General features: G+C 43.1%; 1 protein-coding gene across 17 annotated transcripts in view; it reads left to right on the forward strand.

Annotated features, from left to right (window-relative positions):
- Nucleotides 1-19,302, forward strand: part of LOC145532114 (uncharacterized) — a 120,751-nt gene that overhangs the window by 42,822 nt on the left and 58,627 nt on the right. For 2 of the 17 annotated variants that reach the window (XM_081556459.1, XM_081556458.1), the window contains exon 7: nt 1,488-7,380. The exons of 9 other annotated variants lie outside the window; for them this stretch is intronic. The gene's annotated coding sequence lies outside the window, so the exon portion shown is untranslated. Of the gene's footprint in view, nt 1-1,487; nt 7,381-19,302 lie in introns of those variants that run through there. 6 more of the 17 variants (XM_081556474.1, XM_081556461.1, XM_081556471.1 and 3 more) reach the window with 5 other exon arrangements.

The following is a 19,302-nucleotide window of genomic DNA, read 5'->3' on the forward strand; positions in this document are numbered from 1 at the left end:
TAAAAAAATCACAAAAGGTATAAGATATATGTATGCAGTTTGCTTTAAAAATAGGGTCTTTTTTTTTTGTAAGGTAATTGTGGGTTACAAAAATGAAAATTAAAGATGTAATAGAGGACTTAAAGAAAAAAGAAAAAAATTAAAAAAACAATGATTGTAGTAAAAATATATCCAGGACTTTCTCTGGAGCTCTTGTGAGCAGTGTGGGGTCAGTTCAGTTTGAGATAGATCCTTGTTCCTGCTTATACTTTTCAAGATCTATAGGCCCCTTTCAATGTAGTCGGTGTTAACTACAGGGATTGTAAACTGTTGACCTGTCACTTCCAAAGCGGTTCCCTTTGTTTATGTGGCTCTGTTTACAGGTCTCTTCAATGTCTGATTTCTGCCCTGACACAAGGGGGCGGAGGTGGTCTCTTTAGGTTCACTTGTTCAGTCGTGCTATGGGGAGGGAGGAACGCTGCAAACCAATATTACTGGCGTGTGTGTGGAGAGCTCGCAGTGTCTCGGCCACACTGGGTTTTCCCCCGCTCCCGGCCTGTGTGCTTTCCCAGTCTGCCAGGGAGTGGGCCCTGAGATGCGTGCACTTCCCAGGTCTAAGCCGCTCAGATTCAGGTTCCTGGGTACTCCACAAAGGCGCAGACTTGGTTGGGCCAACGGTTTGTGCCGAACCCGGTCAGAGCAGCTCAGGCAGCCAGGTGTTTGGCGAGCACACTCTCCCCTGTTGAGGCGGTGCGACTTATCACCTCCCTGGTCCCCGCCTCGGTTTCTGGGTGCCCCCGGCTCCGGTATGCCTTGTGTCAGTTCTGGGGAGCTGGTCTCTGGCTGCGACCCTTCCGGTGGATGTCAACCCTCCGGGATCTCAGGCAGTCTTTGCTTATAAACTGGAAGCCTGTTTGCAGTTTGGTAGGGGGTGCCCTCTCTGGGGCCGAGTTTGCCTCTTTCCGGCTCTGGCTGGCCCCGCCTGCCCACAGCATATGGCTGGGGATGGGGTGGTCCCCGCAGCCAGCTAGCTCTCCTCTGGTATTGCTCAGTCCTTTGTTCTGTGAGCGGGCCGGCAGTGCCTTAGATTTGGGCTTTTCGCGGGATCGTTCTCTCTCTCTGGCTGTCCCACAGTTTAGGTTGCTATCTCACGTTAGCTCCCTCAGGTCGCCCTCAGGGCATTTGGGCCCGGTCCTTACCCTAAGCAATGCCGCCTGCTCCTCTCTGTTCAGCCCCCACTTGCTGGTGGCAGATGCGAGCATCTGGGGTACTTCTCGGCTGGGGGTTGCCTTTAGGCACGTAGTCTATGGGTTTTATTTATTTATTTTTCCTCCTGGTTATGTTGCCCTCTGAGATTCGAAATCTTCCCCCAAACCCGCCGGTGAGAGGGCTTCCTGGTGTTTGGAAACTTCTCCTCTTTTGCGACTCCCTCCCCAGGATGGGTCTCCGTCCCTAACTCTTTTGTCTCTCTTTTTATCTTTTATGTTTTGTCCTACCTCCTTTCGAAGATGATGGGCTGTTTTTCTGGATGCCTGATGTCCTCTGCCAGCGTTCAGAAGTTGTTTTGTGAATTTGCTCAGCGTTCAGATGTTCTTTTGATGAATTTGTGGGGGAGAGAGTGGTCTCCCTGTCCTATTCCTCTGCCATCTTAGCCCCCTCCACTCTGTAAGATTTTTATCTACATACTCACTGTTTTCAAAATCTGCTAGGCATTTTCCCAATTTTTGCCTAGTATCTTTATCCCAGTAGTCAAGAGTCTCAGTAACGATAACCATAACCCTGGCACTATAACTTGAAAAATATTCCTCTTCTACATTACAATATTGTGTGGTGTAGGAGTCGTTACTTGCCAAATTTCGGAGGTCTAAACCTTCCTGCACTCAGGAACACCCATATGTACTACTTACGATGTATGAAGTGTAGGAGCACTACAACAAACTTGTACTCAGTGCTTGTGAGAAAAGGACTACAATATTCTCCTCAAAAGAGAGGTGATATTTGTATACCTATGGCTGATTTATATTGAGGTTTGACAGAAAACGACAAAATTCTGTAAAGCAATTATCCTTCAATACAAAGTAAATTGAAAAAAGATTCATTGGATGGATATCAGCTTTATGTTCATCTTGAAGAAAATTACATGGGAGGCAAAAGGACTTTTTTAATGAGGAACATTTTTGGTCAGGAGTTTCCTGCTTCTTCAGCCAGCGTAGACAAGACTACTTCTCTTTTACCATCCACGGCCATAAATGCTCCAAAACAGACGATGTTATGAAAATAACAAACGAGCAGGGTTGTTCCTATATAAATGCAAAAGTATTGTACGGACCTGAAAGAGGTCAGATTCTCTTTATTATTATGAAAGGGGTCATAATTCCTGTATAGAAGACCAGGACATTGGTGATGGTGGTGATTGTAATGGATATCTCCACTTTTGAATAGACATTGGCATCCAATTGCTTATGCTATCCATGAGGCTGGTCTTCTGCCAGGCAGAAATCATGATAAACATGTCATCGACTCCAACACCTGTTAGAGAAAGAAACAGAGTCTCTGCTTTTATTAAACATCCATTTAAAATTAACAAGATGAACTCAAACGGTTTTCTTTGCCTGTCTCTCAAGGTCTCACTGATCTTGCGGTGTGCTTGGGTGAATGAATGACATGTCCTGTGCAAAGCAAGGGATGAGCCCTGCACTGGGGTTTTGTGGTGCCTTAAAATGACGGAAGGCAGACCCCAAAATGGAAGCCTTGTCGGGGTTTATATACCGACCTCCCAACGCCAAGAGACACCCGACATCCCTGCGAGGGGAAGGGCCAGAAATGGGCGACGCATGTGGACCGAATTTTCCTTTCTCGGGCACCTTTTCCTGGTCTCTTTGACCATTCCATAATTGAGTGGGGAACTAGAGCTACTAACCTAACCTGTCGGATCATAGACTTTCAAGGGACTTGTGATCCATGCCGTTAACTCTGTGCTTTTACTTAGACCTCAGACTATATGGATGGAAGAGCCTAGCCTTGCTAGGAGCTGAAAGTTAAAAGAGCACGTTTGGGAGCAAGGCGGAGCTCTATTTCCAGGAATGTCTCTCAGGCTAGAGGTCATTCTCTTGGCTGGCTGCCTCAGGGTCCTGAGTCCTAAAAGTAAGTCTTTGTTATGGCTGTGCCTCTGATCTGTGTGGGTACAAGCATTGTTGGTGACCATGAGGTTTTTGAAGACACAGATCGGGAATTGCAGGATCTGGTCCGCTTGGAAGTGCTTGGGCTTCCTTTGGTAGTGCTAGCTTAGCAGACCAGAGAAACCTCTCCAGTGGCTTGTGTCTCAACTCTCCAGATATTCCTTTTGTGGAATCTGTGGGAATGAACTGGAAGGATTGGCCCTAGTAACTTGAGGACAGAAATCACTTTTTCCTTGCTGGCTGACCCCCCACTCTTTCTTTTGCTATCACATATACTGGTGTGGCGACACTCAGAAGAGACATCTTGGATTTTTTGTTCGTAACTTTATAGCTGAAAGCTTCTGTTGTGGTCAGGACTATACTTGGGAGTGTGCACAGGCACATGGAACATGGATGCTTCCCCTAGTAGTCCTAGCTTGGGAAACGTTCCAGGAAGCTCCTCTGCCCCACCCCAGGTGGCATCAGAGGAGGAGCGAAAATCAGTCAAAAGGTCTTAATGGAGAAGAACTGGACATCAGTCTGGGATGCCATCAGGTCTACCTCTGGTGCATCTCCACCCCACCTCGGTGGTGGAACCGGGAGGGATGGATAAGTCACCTGTGTCGGTAAGGGACAGACTAAGTCCAACCAGGGAAGGAAAACTTTGGTGGAACGTCTGTCTACACCCCCATCTAGAGCAAGGAGGGACGCCTCCGGTGGAAAGAAGACACAGCTGTGGATGCTGCTTTTTTCTCTCTTACAGATGGGAGCTAGCAGATCCAGAACCACCTCTTTAAAATGTATTTTTAAAAACAGGGACAAGTTTGATTCCCAGAGTTTAAAAAAGACATGGCTGATCTTTTTCTTTGATACCAAGTGGCCATGGTATCCTTTGGAAGATGAGGAACACTGGTCGGCTGAAGGATCTCAATTATAATACTGTTTTACAATTAGATCAGTTCTGTAGAAAACGAGAAATGGGTAGAAGTGCCATATGTGTTGCTCTTTATCTCTCTGTGAGACATGCCAGACTTATGTCCTAAGGGTGCAGATTTGGGTGTGAAACCTTCAGCTGCCTCCTCTTCTCTTACTTTGCCCCTGTATCTGGGGCTCCCAACTAAACAGGCTGAGTCAGGGCACCCTTCCAGAAGGGGTTGCCTCAGTCTCAGTAGAAATTTGAACAGTCCCAATTCATAGAAGCCTTTACAGGACTAACTTTATGGCCTTACTTGGAGAGATGTAACGTATGTCTTGGGACAGATGCTGACTCCTGACTCGAGAGCTCGAGTTTTGGGATAAACCACTACTTTTGGAGATGAATGGCTTGAGCATGAGACAAGGGGAAAGAGGGAACACAAAATAGCCCTCCTCCCTCCTGGGAGCCAAGCAGTTCCCATGACGTGCCAGACTATAGCATGCCTAAACGAAGGTGTGATCAGAACCACTTTGCCAGGTGTATTCTTGAAGGACTCAAGTGAGTGCACACTCAGACTTCATGCTAAGTTCCTGACACAGAACAGGGAGAGAAGAAAGCTCCTGATAAATTCCTAGATAGACCAGAAGAGGCTCTCCGCAAGTTTACTGACTTTGATCCCAAACGTACAGAGGACGGAATAATCTGAAAGATAGACGTCTCACTCAGTCCGCTCCAGATATCTGCCGTAAGTTATGAAAACAGGCGTTTGGACCACATCAGTCTTTAAAAAAACTATTACAGCTGGCTCAGATGGTATATCATGGTAAAGAATACAAGTAGGAAAGTAGGAGGAAAAAAAAAAAAAAACCTGGCAAAAGAAGTAAGCCCCAACAATGGCTGTTAGATCCACTCTGAAACAGGCTGAGGAGAAGTGCCCAGAGTAACCCAGGTGAAAAGGGGTGGACTTGGTATTACGGTGGAAAGGAGAGGCATCTCAAGCTGGATTGCCCTCAGGCATCTAAGCTGCATCTGGCTCCCTGTCTATAAAATGACGACACCTGAGGAGAGTCTGCCCTCTGAGACGTAGGCCCCAGGGGTTGGACTCACAAGGCAATCGGGACTGAAAGTGCCTGAGGGTCCCCACACAAGCTCCCATTCTAATTACACCTTTGGAACCCTGGGTACTAATAACTGGGGGGGCCAACCGATCGATTTTCTTTTGGACACTGGGACAACTTTCTCTGTGCTTACTGAAGCCCCTGGTCCGCTCTCCTCCTGATCACTGCTGTAATGGGACTGTCAGAATGAGCCAAATGCTATTATTTCAGTCATCTTTTAAGCTGCAACTGGGGCTCCGTACTGTTTTCTCATGAGGTTCTGATCGAGCTGGAGTCTCCCTCACCCATTGTAGGGAGGCATATACTGAACATGGTCCAGGACTCTGTTTTCATGAATATGGAGCCTGCTCTTTTAAGTGAACAAAATGTAAATCCTAGAGTGTGGGCTGATGGAAAAACTGTGGGTTGAGCACAAAATGCTGTTCCTGTTGTTATCAGGCTCAAAACCCCTTACCTATTTTCACATCAAAAGCGGTCTCCACTAAAGCCTGAGGTTAAGGAGTGGGAAAAACCTTACTGTACTGATTTCTCATGATGTAAGTTGGATCTTAAACTCTAAAGTTCAGAGCAACAATGTTCCGTCTTAAAGCTACTGTAACTCAAGGGGTGTCATAAGTTCTAGGAATAGAATATTACTTCCACTGTTCCTGGAGACCCCAATCTTCAGGAAAGGTTGAAAAGGCTCATGCCGTTATTAAAGGACATCCGTGTAAGCTAACTCAGGAAACACAAGACAGTTGGTTTAAAGTTTTACCCATGAATTTAACGAGGGCTTGAACTGCCCCTAAGAAGAAGGGACTGTCTCTATGAGACTGTTTTCATGCACAGATAACATCATAGATCCTGAAACCTTAGAAATAACTATGTGACTCAGCTTTCAGCTTTTCAACCTCCTCGTCAGGGAAAGGCTTCGCATGGTGGGTTTCTCCATTCAAGGAAAGGACTTTCTTCAGCTCTGCGAGTACCTGCACTGACAACAATCGTATATGATGTCTTGTCTTGATCTGATGACGTCTAACACCCCTAAAATGGACTGATGTAACTATGGACATAATGTGCTTTTAATTTTGATTATGTTTTAACTTCATTCAATGGGTATTTTGCCTTACATCTGTAACTGTAAAATGGGGTTTGTTTCTAACCATCTGAAAGCTTCTAAGTTACAAGTGGTTGTCCAAGCTCCTGCGAGTGCCACAGCCTCCTCCAACTATTACTCGGGGCCCCTGGATCAGAGACCCTCAATATGACCCTCAACAACTTAGGGACAATGCCCCTCAACAGCAGGAAGTAGTTATGGAATGAGAACGATGGCCCTTTCCCTTGGCAATGTGATCCTCCTAAAAGAAAAGGGGGGAATGAGAGAGTCAATTCCTGGGTAGGTTGATAAGAAGACCAGGGTCTCCAAGGAGGAGAAAGGGATCCAGAGCCCTCGAGAAGGAGAAAGGGGTCGAGGCTCCCAAGGAGAAAAGGACAAACGGTCTTTTCTACATTGCTTTGTCTTAGTGAATATAACAATGCATCTTGCTAGAGGACATGTTTCTCCTTAACAAGAACCTTCTGACTAATCCTGTCATCTTAAAATGTATATTATGGGAGTGGGTCTGGTAAGATCTTTCTATTGTTCCTTCTGATCTTGTTCATTTAAGATGTATGTTGTGGGAGTGGGTCTGAAAAAAGTATATAAGCCTTGATAAGACTAGCTAGGGGGGCACTCTGCCTCCCCCTTCTGATGTCTATGTCAGAAGCTTTCTCTGTCCCTTTTTATACTTTAATAAAACTCTGCTACACAGAAGCTCTTGAGTGATCAAGCCTGGTCGAGTGATCAAGCCTGGTCCCTGGTGGAGAAGAAGCTAAATCTTCTTTGGAGATCACAAATCCAACATCATTCACCATAAGCTATCAACAATTAGCCTGTATTTGTTTTTTCCCTATTCTAAATCACACTGAAATGAACATCCTTATTCTATTTTGTGAGCACCTGTCCAATAATTGGGATGAATTCCCAGAAGTAGAGTTGGCAGGTCAGATTCCATTTTAAATTTTTAAGTCTTTTGATTTGTTGCAAAGTTATATTTTAAACGTGTACCAATTTACAAATTTCCCTCAGCAGATTGTGTGTTTATTTGCATACAACCTTCCCCAAACCTTCAGTCTTGCTATAATATTCATTAATCTAATAAAAAGACAAGGTGTGTCACTTTTGGTTTAACTTGCATCCCTTGATTAATGGAAAGGTCAAATATTTCTTTCTTATATTTTCAATGATTAGTTTTTTGGATTCTGTGTGTGTGTGTGTGTGTGTGTGTGTGTGTGAACGGCCTGTTCATGTCCCTGGTCTGTGTTTTTCCATTTGGGGTACTAGATTTGTCCAACTCTTAAAAGGCACATAAGACAGAGGATGAGATGGTTGGATGCCATCACCGACTCAATGGACATGAGTTTGGGTAAATTCCGGGAGTGGGTGATGGACAGGGAGACCTAGCATGCTGCAGTCCATGGAGTCGCAAAGAGTTGGACACAACTGAGCGACTGAACGTAACGGAACTGAAAGGCACATAATTCCCTTTGATTTTCTTTTTCTCCTGATTCCTCATTTTGGATCTGTAGAGTCACCTATGTATAACTATTCTGCCTAATCTAACACAATACCCTTCCTTTACCCACCCCACACCCCCACATATACAGTGTGCAGCCTCATGCTTTGTTTTACTCACCTAGAATAAGAAATGGTGAATTTGCAACTATGATCACAAATGGCACCCCAGGGCACAACATCAGGCCAAAGCCACTCACCACTGCCAATGCAGCAGAAATGACTCCAGAGGCTGTGACCCACATTTTGTTTTGTACACAGTCATACCTGTAAATTTGGAGGGAAAAGTCATGGAACTTGTGGTGATAGCTTCCATACTGAAATTCCAGCAATTCATAACATTCTTCACTTGGACACCTCTTCAGAGCCCTCTTGCACAATATTTCCCATACCTGTCTGCTGGAAAACTTCAATTTCCAGGCACTAACCCAGACCAACTGAACAGAAGATGGGGAGGGGGGAGGCGTGGACAGAAAAGTTGGGAGTCTGTGCTGTTACCAGCTATACTGATTGATTCTTATGCAGCAAGCCAATCATGAATCCACCGACTGCACTTTCAAAACCACAAACATATACTAAAGCATTGCAAAGAGCTAATTCCACTCTGATCTTCAAAGGAGCGTGAATGGAAGTAAGCAGTATGAAAGTGCCCATGTCTAGGTATCTTCTCACCCACTTATGAGTCCAGTTAGCCATAAACACAATCGTAAATATCTCCTGTATGTCAAAGCTGGTTTAATATATATTGTGGCTAACAAAAAGAATGAAAGCCTTCTTCTAAAAGCTATTTGTGGTTCTCCTCTGCTAGAGATGTGTGTTCTAGAAAAGATGCTGTGTGTGTGTGTGCGTGCGCAGTCGATTCAGTCACGTCCAACTGTTTGTGACCCTATGGACTCTAGCCCACTAAGCTCCTCTGTTCATGGAAGTCTCCAGGCACAATTAGTGGAGTAGGTTGCCATGCCCTCCCTCTAGGGGATATTCCCCACCCAGGGATCAAACCTGCATCTCCTGTGTCTACTGCATTGCATGGATTCTTTACCACTGAGCCACAAGGGAAGCCCAAGAAAGATGGCTACTAAATATACAAGCAACTCCTGCAGCTCCATTCCAGAGAAATAAACGACCCAATCAAAAATGGGCCAAAGAACTAAACAGACATTTCTCCAAAGAAGACATACAGATGGCTAACAAACACATGAAAAGATGCTCAACATCACTCATTATCAGAGAAATGCAAATCAAAACCACAATAAGGTACCATTTCACGCCCGTCAGAATGGCTGCTATCCAAAAAACTAAAAGCAGTAAATGCTGGAGAGGGTGTGGAGAAAAGGGAACCCTCTTACACTGTTGGTGGGAATGCAAACTAGTACAGCCACTATGGAGAACAGTGTGGAGATTCCTCAAAAAACTGGAAATAGAACTGCCATATGACCCAGCAATCCCACTGCTGGGCATACACACCGAGGAAACCAGAATTGAAAGAGACACTTGTACCCCAGTGTTCATCGCAGCACTGTTTATAATAGCCAGGACATGGAAGCAGCCTAGATGCCCATCAGCAGACAAATGGATAAGGAAGCTGTGGTACGTATACACAAAGGGATATTACTCAGCCATTAAAAAAAAAAAACATTTGAATCAGTTCTAATGAGGTGGATGAAACTGGAGCCTATTATACAGAGTGAAGTAAGCCAGAAAGAAAAACACCAATACAGTATACTAACACATATATATGGTATTTAGTTATTTGGTAATGATAACCCTGTATGCAAGACATCAAAAGATACACAAATAGTATTGTGGACTGTATGGGAGAGGGTGAGGGCGGAATGATATGGGAGAATGGCATTGAAGCATGTAAATTATCATATGTGAAACAAATCGCCAGTCCAGTTTCGATGTATGATACAGGGCGCTCGGGGCTGGTGCACCAGGATGACCCAGAGGGACGGGATGGGGAGGGAGGTGGGAGGGGGGTTCTGGAAGGGGGAAACGTAACACTCATGGTGGATTCATGTCAATGTGTGGCAAAACAAATACAATATTGTAAAGTTAAAAAATAGATAAATAAACTAGTTTAAAAGAAAATGATAACTGCCTCTAGAAACTTGTAGTAGAAGAGAGAAACTGAGTTTGGTTTGAAGGCTAGCAAAATCAACTGTGGAAGCGGAGCCACTGATTCCCAAAGAGCAAGAATATAACTAAGACCTTGTTCATGCAAGGCCACATTAAAATATCTAAATTTTCCTCTTATTAAAACAGCTGTGTGTGTCTGTATTTCACTTTTTCTCAAACTCCTGGTGTTATCAGTTAAACTCAGGGCCCCAAATCAACACACACACACACACACACACACACACACACACATACACACAAAGTATTTTGATTACACACAAAAAATTGATTACAACCAGTACTTTCTTTTTTTTTTTTTTTTAAATTTATTTATTTTAGTTGGGGGCTAATTACTTTACAATATTGTAATAGTTTTTGCCATACATTGACAAGAATCAGCCATGGGTTTACATGTGTTCCCCTTCCCGAACCCCCCACCCACCTCCCTCCCCCTCTCATCCTTCTGGATCATCCCATTGCCCCGGCCCTGAGCCCTTGTCACATGCATCGAACATGGAATGCTGCTCTGTTTCACATATGACAATACACATGTCTCAATGCCATTCTCCCAGAACGTCCCACCCTCACCTTCTCCCTCAGAGTCCATAAAATTGTTCCATGCATCTGTGTCTCTTATTCTGTCTCGCATATAGGGTTATCGTTACCATCTTTCAGATTCCATATATATGCATTAGTATACTGTATTGTTGTTTTTCTTTCTGGCTTACTTCACTCTGTATAATGGGCTCCAGTTTCATCCATCTCAGTAGAACCGGTTCAAATGTATTTTTTTTAATGGCTGAGTAATATTCCATTGTGTATATGTACCACAGCTTCCTTATCCATTCATCTGCTGATGGACATCTAGGTTGCTTCCATGTCCTGGCTATTGTAAACAGTGCTGCGATGAACATTGGGGTACACGCGTCTCTTTCAATTCTGGTTTCCTCGGTGTATATGCCCAGCAGTGGGATTGCTGGGTCATATGGCAGTTCTATTCCCAGTTTTTTAAGGAATCTCCACACTGTTCTCCATAGTGGCTGTACTAGTTTGCATTCCCACCAACAGTGTAAGAGGGTTCCCTTTTCTCCACACCCTCTCCAGCATTTATTGCTTGTAGACTTTTGGATAGCAGCCATTCTGACTGGTGTGAAATGATACCTCATTGTGGTTTTGATTTGCATTTCTCTAATAATGAGTGATGTTGAGCATCTTTTCATGTGTTTGTTAGCCATCTGTATGTCTTCTTTGGAGAAATGTCTGTTTAGTTCTTTGGCCCATTTTTTCATTGGGTCGTTTATTTTTCGGGAATTCAGCTGCAGAAGTTGCTTGTATATTTTTGAGATTAATTGTTTGTCTGTTGCTTCATTTGCTATTATTTTCTCCCATTCTGAAGGCTGTCTTTTCACCTTGTTTATAGTTTCCTTTGTTGTGCAAAAGCTTTTAATTTTAATTAGGTCCCATTTGTTTATTTTTGCTTTTATTTCCAATATTCTGGGAGGTGGGTCATGGAGGATCCTGCTGTGATTTATGTCGGAGAGTGTTTTGCCTATGTTTTCCTCTAGGAGTTTTATTGTTTCTGGTCTTACGTTTAGATCTTTAATCCATTTTGAGTTTATTTTTGTGTACGGTGTTAGGAAGTGTTCTAGTTTCATTCTTTTACAAGTGGTTGACCAGTTTTCCCAGCACCACTTGTTAAAGAGATTGTCTTTTCTCCATTGTATATTCTTGCCTCCTTTGTCGAAGATAAGGTGTCCATATGTGCGTGGGTTTATCTCTGGGCTTTCTATTTTGTTCCATTGATCTATATTTCTATCTTTGTGCCAGTACCATACTGTCTTGATGACTGTGGCTTTGTAGTAGAGCCTGAAGTCAGGCAGACAACCAGTACTTTCTTAACGCAACAACATTGGTTTACAGGAGTTTAAGATAAAAGTACCACAGATGAACGTTGAAATCAGAAAGATTAACAGGATAAAATCTACATATGACATGTTTAGCACCCCTCTCCAGTATTCTCGCCTGGAGAATCCTGTGGACGGAGGAGCCTGGTGGGCTGCTGTCCATGTGGTCTCACAGAGTCGGACACGACTGAAGCGACTTAGCATGCATGCATGCATTGGAGAAGGAAATGGCAACCCACTCCAGTGTTCTTGCCTGGAGAATCCCAGGGATGGAGGAGTCTGGTGGGATTCTGTCTATGGGGTCACATAGAGTCGGACATGACTGAAGCGACTTAGCAGCAGCAACAGCAGCAGCTCTATTCCCTCTTTCAGGTTTCTGGAATGTTGGTATAAATTTTTCAGAGGATGAGGGGAGTGAAGTAGATTACTGGCTAGAGTGATGATTTGACTTCGACTAGTTGCTGTGTTGACTTTCTCTGCTGCTGCTGCTGCTAAGTCGCTTCAGTCGTGTCCGACTCTATGTGACCCCATAGACAGCAGCCCACCAGACTCCCCCGTCCCTGGGATTCTCCAGGCAAGAATACTGGAGTGGGTTGCCATTTCCTTCTCCAGTGCGTCAAAGTGAAAAGTGAAAGTGAAGTCGCTCAGTTGTGTCTGACTCTTAGCGACCCCATGGACTGCAGCCTACCAGGCTCCTCTGTCCATGGGAGTTTCCAGGCAAAAGTACTGGAGTGGGGTGCCATTGCCTTCTCCGTGACTCTCTCTAAATGAGCTTTATCTTAATGTTCAATAGGCAATGGAAGGAAAGATGTGTATGTAGAACACTAGTGAAAACACTTGCAGATTTTCTAGTCCCCAAGAAGGACTTTGGTTAAGCAGTTTATCAGAATGACTTAGGAGAGTCAGAACTTTAGATTCCTGCAATCCTGGAACATAGCTCTGCAGACTCTGATCTACACTTTGTAGAGAAGTTGCAGAATCCATGTGTCTAAAAATTTCTACGTGTGATTCCACTGCTCAGGTGGACTTGGGCATCACTGGCAGCAAAATGACCAATCAAAACGGCTCACTAGAAAAACATAAACTACACATTGAAGAAAGCATAAATCAGGAGTTCCCTGGTTGTCCAGTGGTTAGGACACTCCTTGGTGCTTTCACTGCTGGGGCCTGGGTTTGCCCCCAAAAAAGGCATCAATGGATGAAATGAAGGGTAATAAGCTATAATATATGCATAATATAAACACCCAAACAATAGAAGTAAGTCCTTCCTTGTCAGAAATTATTTTAAATCTAAACAGATTAAACTTTGCAATCAAAAGGCAGATATTTTCAGAATGGATAAAACAGCATGATTCAACTATATGCTATTTAGAAGAGATTCCCTTTAGATCCAAAGACTTAAATAGATTGAAAGATAAGAGGAATGAAATAGATACTCCCTATGAGTACTAACCAAAAGAGGCTAGGAGTGCCTATACTGATAACAGACAACATAGACTATTTCAAAAAAAAAAACTGAAAGGAAGGGAAGATTTCCTAACTCTTCTGATGAGGCCATGTTACACTGATATCAATGCCAGACTAAGATATCACAAGGAAGCTACAGATAATACTTCTTATAAATATTGATATACAAACATCCTCAACAAAATTCGAGCAAACACAATTCAGTAAGCATATTAAAAGGAGTATACATCATGACCATGTGGGATTTACCCCAGGAATGGAAGAGTGGTTCAACATGAGAGTATCAATCAATGTAATGCGGCACACTTTCAGAACAAAGGATAAAAAACCATATGAATCTCAAAAGGTACAGAAAAGTCACTTGACAAAACTCAGTGTCTTTTCATGATAAAAACTCTCAAAAACAAGGAACGGAAGGAAAGTTCCTCAAAATTATAAAACTGCACAGCTAACATTATACTCAATGGTGGGAAAAAGAACTCTTTCCCTCTAAGATCAGGAACAAGATAAGGATGCCCACTTTCATCAGTGATATTCAAAGATGTACTAGAAGTGCTAATCAGAGTAATTAGATAGGATGTTGAAATTAAAGAAATTCAAACTGGAAAGGAAGAATTTTAACTATCTTTTTACAGATTATATGATCATATGTATGAAAACTCCAGTGAATCCAAAGGAAGCTACTAAAGTTAGTAAACAGATTCAGTAAAGCTGCAAGATATAAGAGCAACACACAAGATTCAGTTGTTTCTATCCTTGTGCAATGAACATTCCCCAAAAGAAATAAAGTGATTTCATTTAGTGTTTAAAATAATGAAATACTTAGGAATACATTTAACCGAAGAAGTGAAAGACTGGTACATGGAAAACTACAAAACATTGGTGAAATAAACTAAAGAAGACCTCAATTAATGGAAAGACTTTCACAGTTCATGGGGAAGAAGACTTAATATTGTCAAAAATGACAATCTCACCTAAGTTGGTCTACACATTAATCACAATCTCTATCAAACTTTCAACAGCTTTTTTTCAGAAATGTATAGGTCAATATTCAAATTCATATGGAATTAAAGGAGCCCTGGATATCCTAGAATAACCTTAAAAAGAAAAAAGAAATGGACAACTGAGATTTCCAGATTTCAAAACATGTAACAAAGCTACAGTATTTAAAACAGAGTGATACTAGTATATGGACAGACATATAGACCAATGGAGTAGAACTGAGCCTCTAGAAATAAATCCGTATGTCTACAGCCCATTGATTTTTGACAAGGATGCCAAATCCAATCAACTGGGAAAGAGCAGTCTCTTCAACAAATGGCACTTGAATGACTGGATTTCCACATGAAGAAGAATGAAGTTGGACCCCTACTTCACATCATATACAACTATGATTAAAAATCGCAACCACCTAAATATTGCAGCTAAAACCATAAAACTCGTGAAGGAAACAAAGTAAATGCACACGACTTTACTTGTTGATGGAAGCTTAGATGTAACACCAAAAACACAAGTAAAAAAAAAATATATAAATAAGTTGAATTTCATCTTAATTAAAATCTTTATACATTAAAGGGCATTATCAAGAAAGTAAAGAGATAATCTACAGAGTGAGAGAAAATATTTGCAAATTATATAACTTGATAAGGATTTAATATATCTAAGACATCGACTCATCAACAACAGAATTCAACAACAAAGGGACAAACAATTTCACTAAAAATGAACAAAGGTGGGAATTCCCTTGTAGTCCAGTGGTCAGAACTCTGAACTTTCACTGCCAAGGGCCCGGGCCCAAGTTCAACCCTTGGTTGGGGAAATAATATTCTGCAAGCCTTGGGGCACAGCCAAAAAGAGGGCAGAGGACTTAAATAGACAGTTCTCCATAGAGGATATGCGTGTAACCTCAGTCATTCAGCTGTCTGATTCCTTGTGACCCCTAGCCACCAAGCTCTTCTATTCATGAAATTTTTCAGTCAAGAATACTGAAGTGGGTTACCATTTCCTTCTCCAGTGCATCTTTCCAACACAGGGATCGAAACCAAGTCACATGCATCTCCTGCACTGGCAAGCAGAGTCTCTACCTCTTCACCACCTGGGGAGCCCCAAAGAAGATATACAAATAACCAATAGACACATTAAAAAGATAATCATGGTTAGAATGTGGAGAAGTTGGAAAACTTACACATTGCTGGTGGGATATAATATGGTGTAGCCTCTGTGAAAAATAGTTTGGTGCTTCTTCAGAAAACTAACCAGTGAATTATCATACAACCCACTAATTCCCCTCCTAGGTGTATACTGCAAAGAACTGAAAACAGGGGCTTAAACAGAGATGTGGACACTACGCTTCACTGCAGCATTATTCATTATAGTCAAACAGAATAAAAAAGCCTTCCTCAGCGATCAATGTAAAGAAATAGAGGAAAACAATAGAATGGGAAAGACTAGAGATCTCTTCAACAAAATTAGAGATACCAAGGGAACATTTCATGCAAAGATAGGCTCAATAAAGGACAGAAATGGTATGGACCAAACAGAAGCAGACGATATTAAGAAGAGGTGGCAAGAATACACAGAAAAACTGTACAAAAAAGATCTTTATGACCCAGATAAAAACGATGATGTGATCACTCACCTAGAGCCAGACATCCTGGAATGTGAAGTCAAGTGGGCCTTAGAACGCATCACTACGAACAAAGCTAGTGGAGGTGATGGAATTCCAGTTGAGCTATTTCAAATCCTGAAAGATGATGCTGTGAAAGTGCTGCACTCAATATGCCAGCAAATTTGGAAAACTCAGCAGTGGCCACAGGACTGGAAAAGGTCAGTTTTCATTCCAATCCCAAAGAAAGGCAATGCCAAAGAATGCTCGAACTACCACACAATTGCACTCATCTCTCATGCTAGTAAAGTAATGCTTAAAATTCTCCAAGCCTGGCTTCTCCAAGCCAGATGTTCAAGCTGGTTTTAGAAAAGGCAGAGGAACCAGAGATCAAATTGCCAACATCCGCTGGATCATCGAAAAAGCAAGAGAGTTCCAGAAAAACATCTATTTCTTCTTCATTGACTATGCCAAAGCCTTTGACTGTGTGGATCACAATAAACTGTGGAAAATTCTGAAAGAGATGGGAATACCAGACCACCTGACCTGCCTCTTGGGAAATCTGTATGCAGGTCAGGAAGCAACAGTTAGAACTAGATATGGAACAACAGACTGGTTCCAAATAGGAAAAGGAATACGTCAAGGCTGTATATTCACACCCTGCTTATTTAGCTTATATGCAGAGTACATCATGAGAAGATCTGGACTGGATAAAGCACAAGCTGGAATCAAGATTGCCGGGATAAATATCAATAACCTCAGACATGCAGATGATACCACCCTTACGGCAGAAAGTGAAGAACTAAAGAGCCTCTTGATGAAAGTGAAAGAGGAAAGTGATAAAGTTGGTTTAAAACTCAAGATTCAGAAAACTAAGATCATGTCATCCGGTCCCACCACTTCATGGCAAATAGATGGGAAAACAGTGGAAACAATGGCTGACTTTATTTTTTTGGGCTCCCAAATCACTGCAGATGGAGATTGCGCCGTGAAATTAAAAGACGCTTACTCCTTGGAAGGAAAGTTACGACCAACCTAGACAGCATATTAAAAAGCAGAGACATTACTTTGCCAACAAAGGTCCGTCTAGTCAAGGCTATGATTTCTCCAGTAGTCATGTATGGATGTTAGAGTTGGACTATAAAGAAAGCTGAACGCTGAAGAATTGATGCTTTTGAACTGTGGTGTTGAAGAAGACTCTAGAGAGTCCCTTGGGCTACAAGGACATCCAACCAGTCCATCCTAAAGGAGATCAGTCCTGGGTGTGCATTGGAAGGACTGATGTTGAAGCTGAAACTCCAGTACTTTGGCCACCTAATGTGAAGATCTGACTCGTTTGAAAAGACTCTGATGCTGGGAAAGATTGAGGGCAGAAGGAGAAAGGGATGACAGAGGATGCGATGGTTGGATGGCATCACCGACTCAATGGACATGAGTTTGAGTAAACCCTGGGAGCTGGTGATGGACAGGGAGGCCTGGCGTGCTGTAGTTCATGGGGTCTCAAAGTGTCAGAAACGACTGAGTGACTGAACTGTACTGAAAACGTAGAAATATTTCAAGTGCCCATCAACAGATAGGTAGAGACCAAACATCTGAGATCAAGGTATTGCAGGGCTGGAGTCCCTCCAGAGATTCCAGCATAGAGTTCTGTCCTTTCCAGCTTCTGGGGTTCCAGGTGTCCCCAGGCTTACAGCTGCATCCCTACTATCTCTGCTCTCATCTTCATGTGGCTTCTCCTCTGTGCTGTGTCTCACCTCTTTCATCTCTTATTACGATGCTGTTAGCTGGATTGAGGGCCGCTCTCACCCAAGTTTTTCTCACCTCAGGATCCTTAACCACATCTAGAGAGACACTTTCCCCAGATGTAGTCCTGGTCACACGTTCTGGGGAGGACACATCTTTTGGGGCACCATTAAATCCATTTTCTGTGTATAAAGTAGTCCTCATTTTAGAAGATTACGAAGGTCACATATAGACTGGCACAAACAGCCTTGTTGGTGGGTTCTCAGAAGAATGAGGACGCTGGAGTCACTTGGAATGGATCAAGGCCTGGCTTCATCAGGTGAGGGGGAAATCACAGGGAGGAGAGCATCATGAGTCTTCTTTTTGTTTCCAAAATACCGTGTTGGTTTGGCATGTGAGATGCACCATGGGCACACGGTGCATTGTCAGGGCCTGATGGGGTATTGGGCTTGGGCCAGGGCTGTGGGTGTCAAGGGGAATTAGTGTGGAGACTTTCTTAGGTTCTGGAGGAGGGGATGACAGTCACTCAGGCATATGGAAGTGAGAGCCTGGGAGGCCCAGTGTTACCAGACCCAACTAGGGTTCACACGCCCAAGTGCAGTAAAGCCAGGCTTCTGACACCAGGCTGTGGTGAAAGTAAGTGAAATGTTTACTGTAAAAGCAGCAATATGTAGAGGACAGATGGTTTGTGATTTAAAACCCCAAACTCCCTGAAGGGTTTCAGTAAAGCAATTGCAAAGGACAAGTGAGGGAGGGGGGGTCACAGGTGTCAACTTAAAAAATTGCACAATGTGAGAGTTGCAAGTTAAGTTATATTTGGGCAAAACGAAGACTGGGGCCTGGGAGACAGTAAAACTGCTCCAAAGAGTCAGGGAGGCCAGTATAGATTTGATTTTGGTAAAGGAGGAATACGTGCAATCAAGTACTTTTTTTTTTTTTTTTTTTTGTAGACAGTTTCTGCCAGTCTCATGAATCTTCTGCTGGCCATGAGAAACCATCGTCACCATGAAGGATTTTAGTGCTTTTCTATATGACGAGATACAAGAAGTGAACTTATAAAATCACCTCCTGAGAATATCTACCTGAAGCCCTGTTCTGCCAGTTCCCTGCTTCCCCAGAGCACAGAGTGCTTTATTTCTGCTCTCCACCCTGAGCTCCTTTAAGGGGGTGTTGAAGGTTAACAGCTACAGCAGCACATGATTTAATCCTGGTAGAGGTAGATGAAAAGTGCCCATGGCAAATGTCTGTCTGTAGTTGACACAGGGCACATGATCAGCTGGTGCACAATTCTCGGTTGATGGTAAGGTAGCAGACAGTTAACACAAATTTTTAGGCCCCAGTAGCTCTGGGGCTATGTGTTCAGATCATCAGGTAGTTAACTTCTTCCTTTTGGTGGTGGTTTTAGCATCTGTAAAACAATTCAGGAAGTATGCATCAGAGACCATTAATCTAGATATTTCAGAGAATGGCTACAGCAGAGGATATAGGAGAGGGAGTCTGTCCTGGGAAAACCTCATAGAGTCCTGTTCGGTTACACCAGGTGTCTGAGCTCAGCAACCCTGAAAGTTGGGGCTGCCAGGATCACAGTCCTCTGAGGGGCCTGTTAGCCCCCGAAATGGATGAGGATGCACTGGCTGGACAAATGTGGCTGGCCTGGAAGAGGGATCTGGGCTAGAAATGTCACTGGAATTATCACGGGGA

Source organism: Giraffa tippelskirchi, chromosome 13 (assembly GCF_054371585.1).
Source record: "Giraffa tippelskirchi isolate mGirTip1 chromosome 13, T2T-mGirTip1v1.2.pri, whole genome shotgun sequence".
Taxonomy (NCBI): Eukaryota; Metazoa; Chordata; class Mammalia; order Artiodactyla; family Giraffidae; genus Giraffa; species Giraffa tippelskirchi.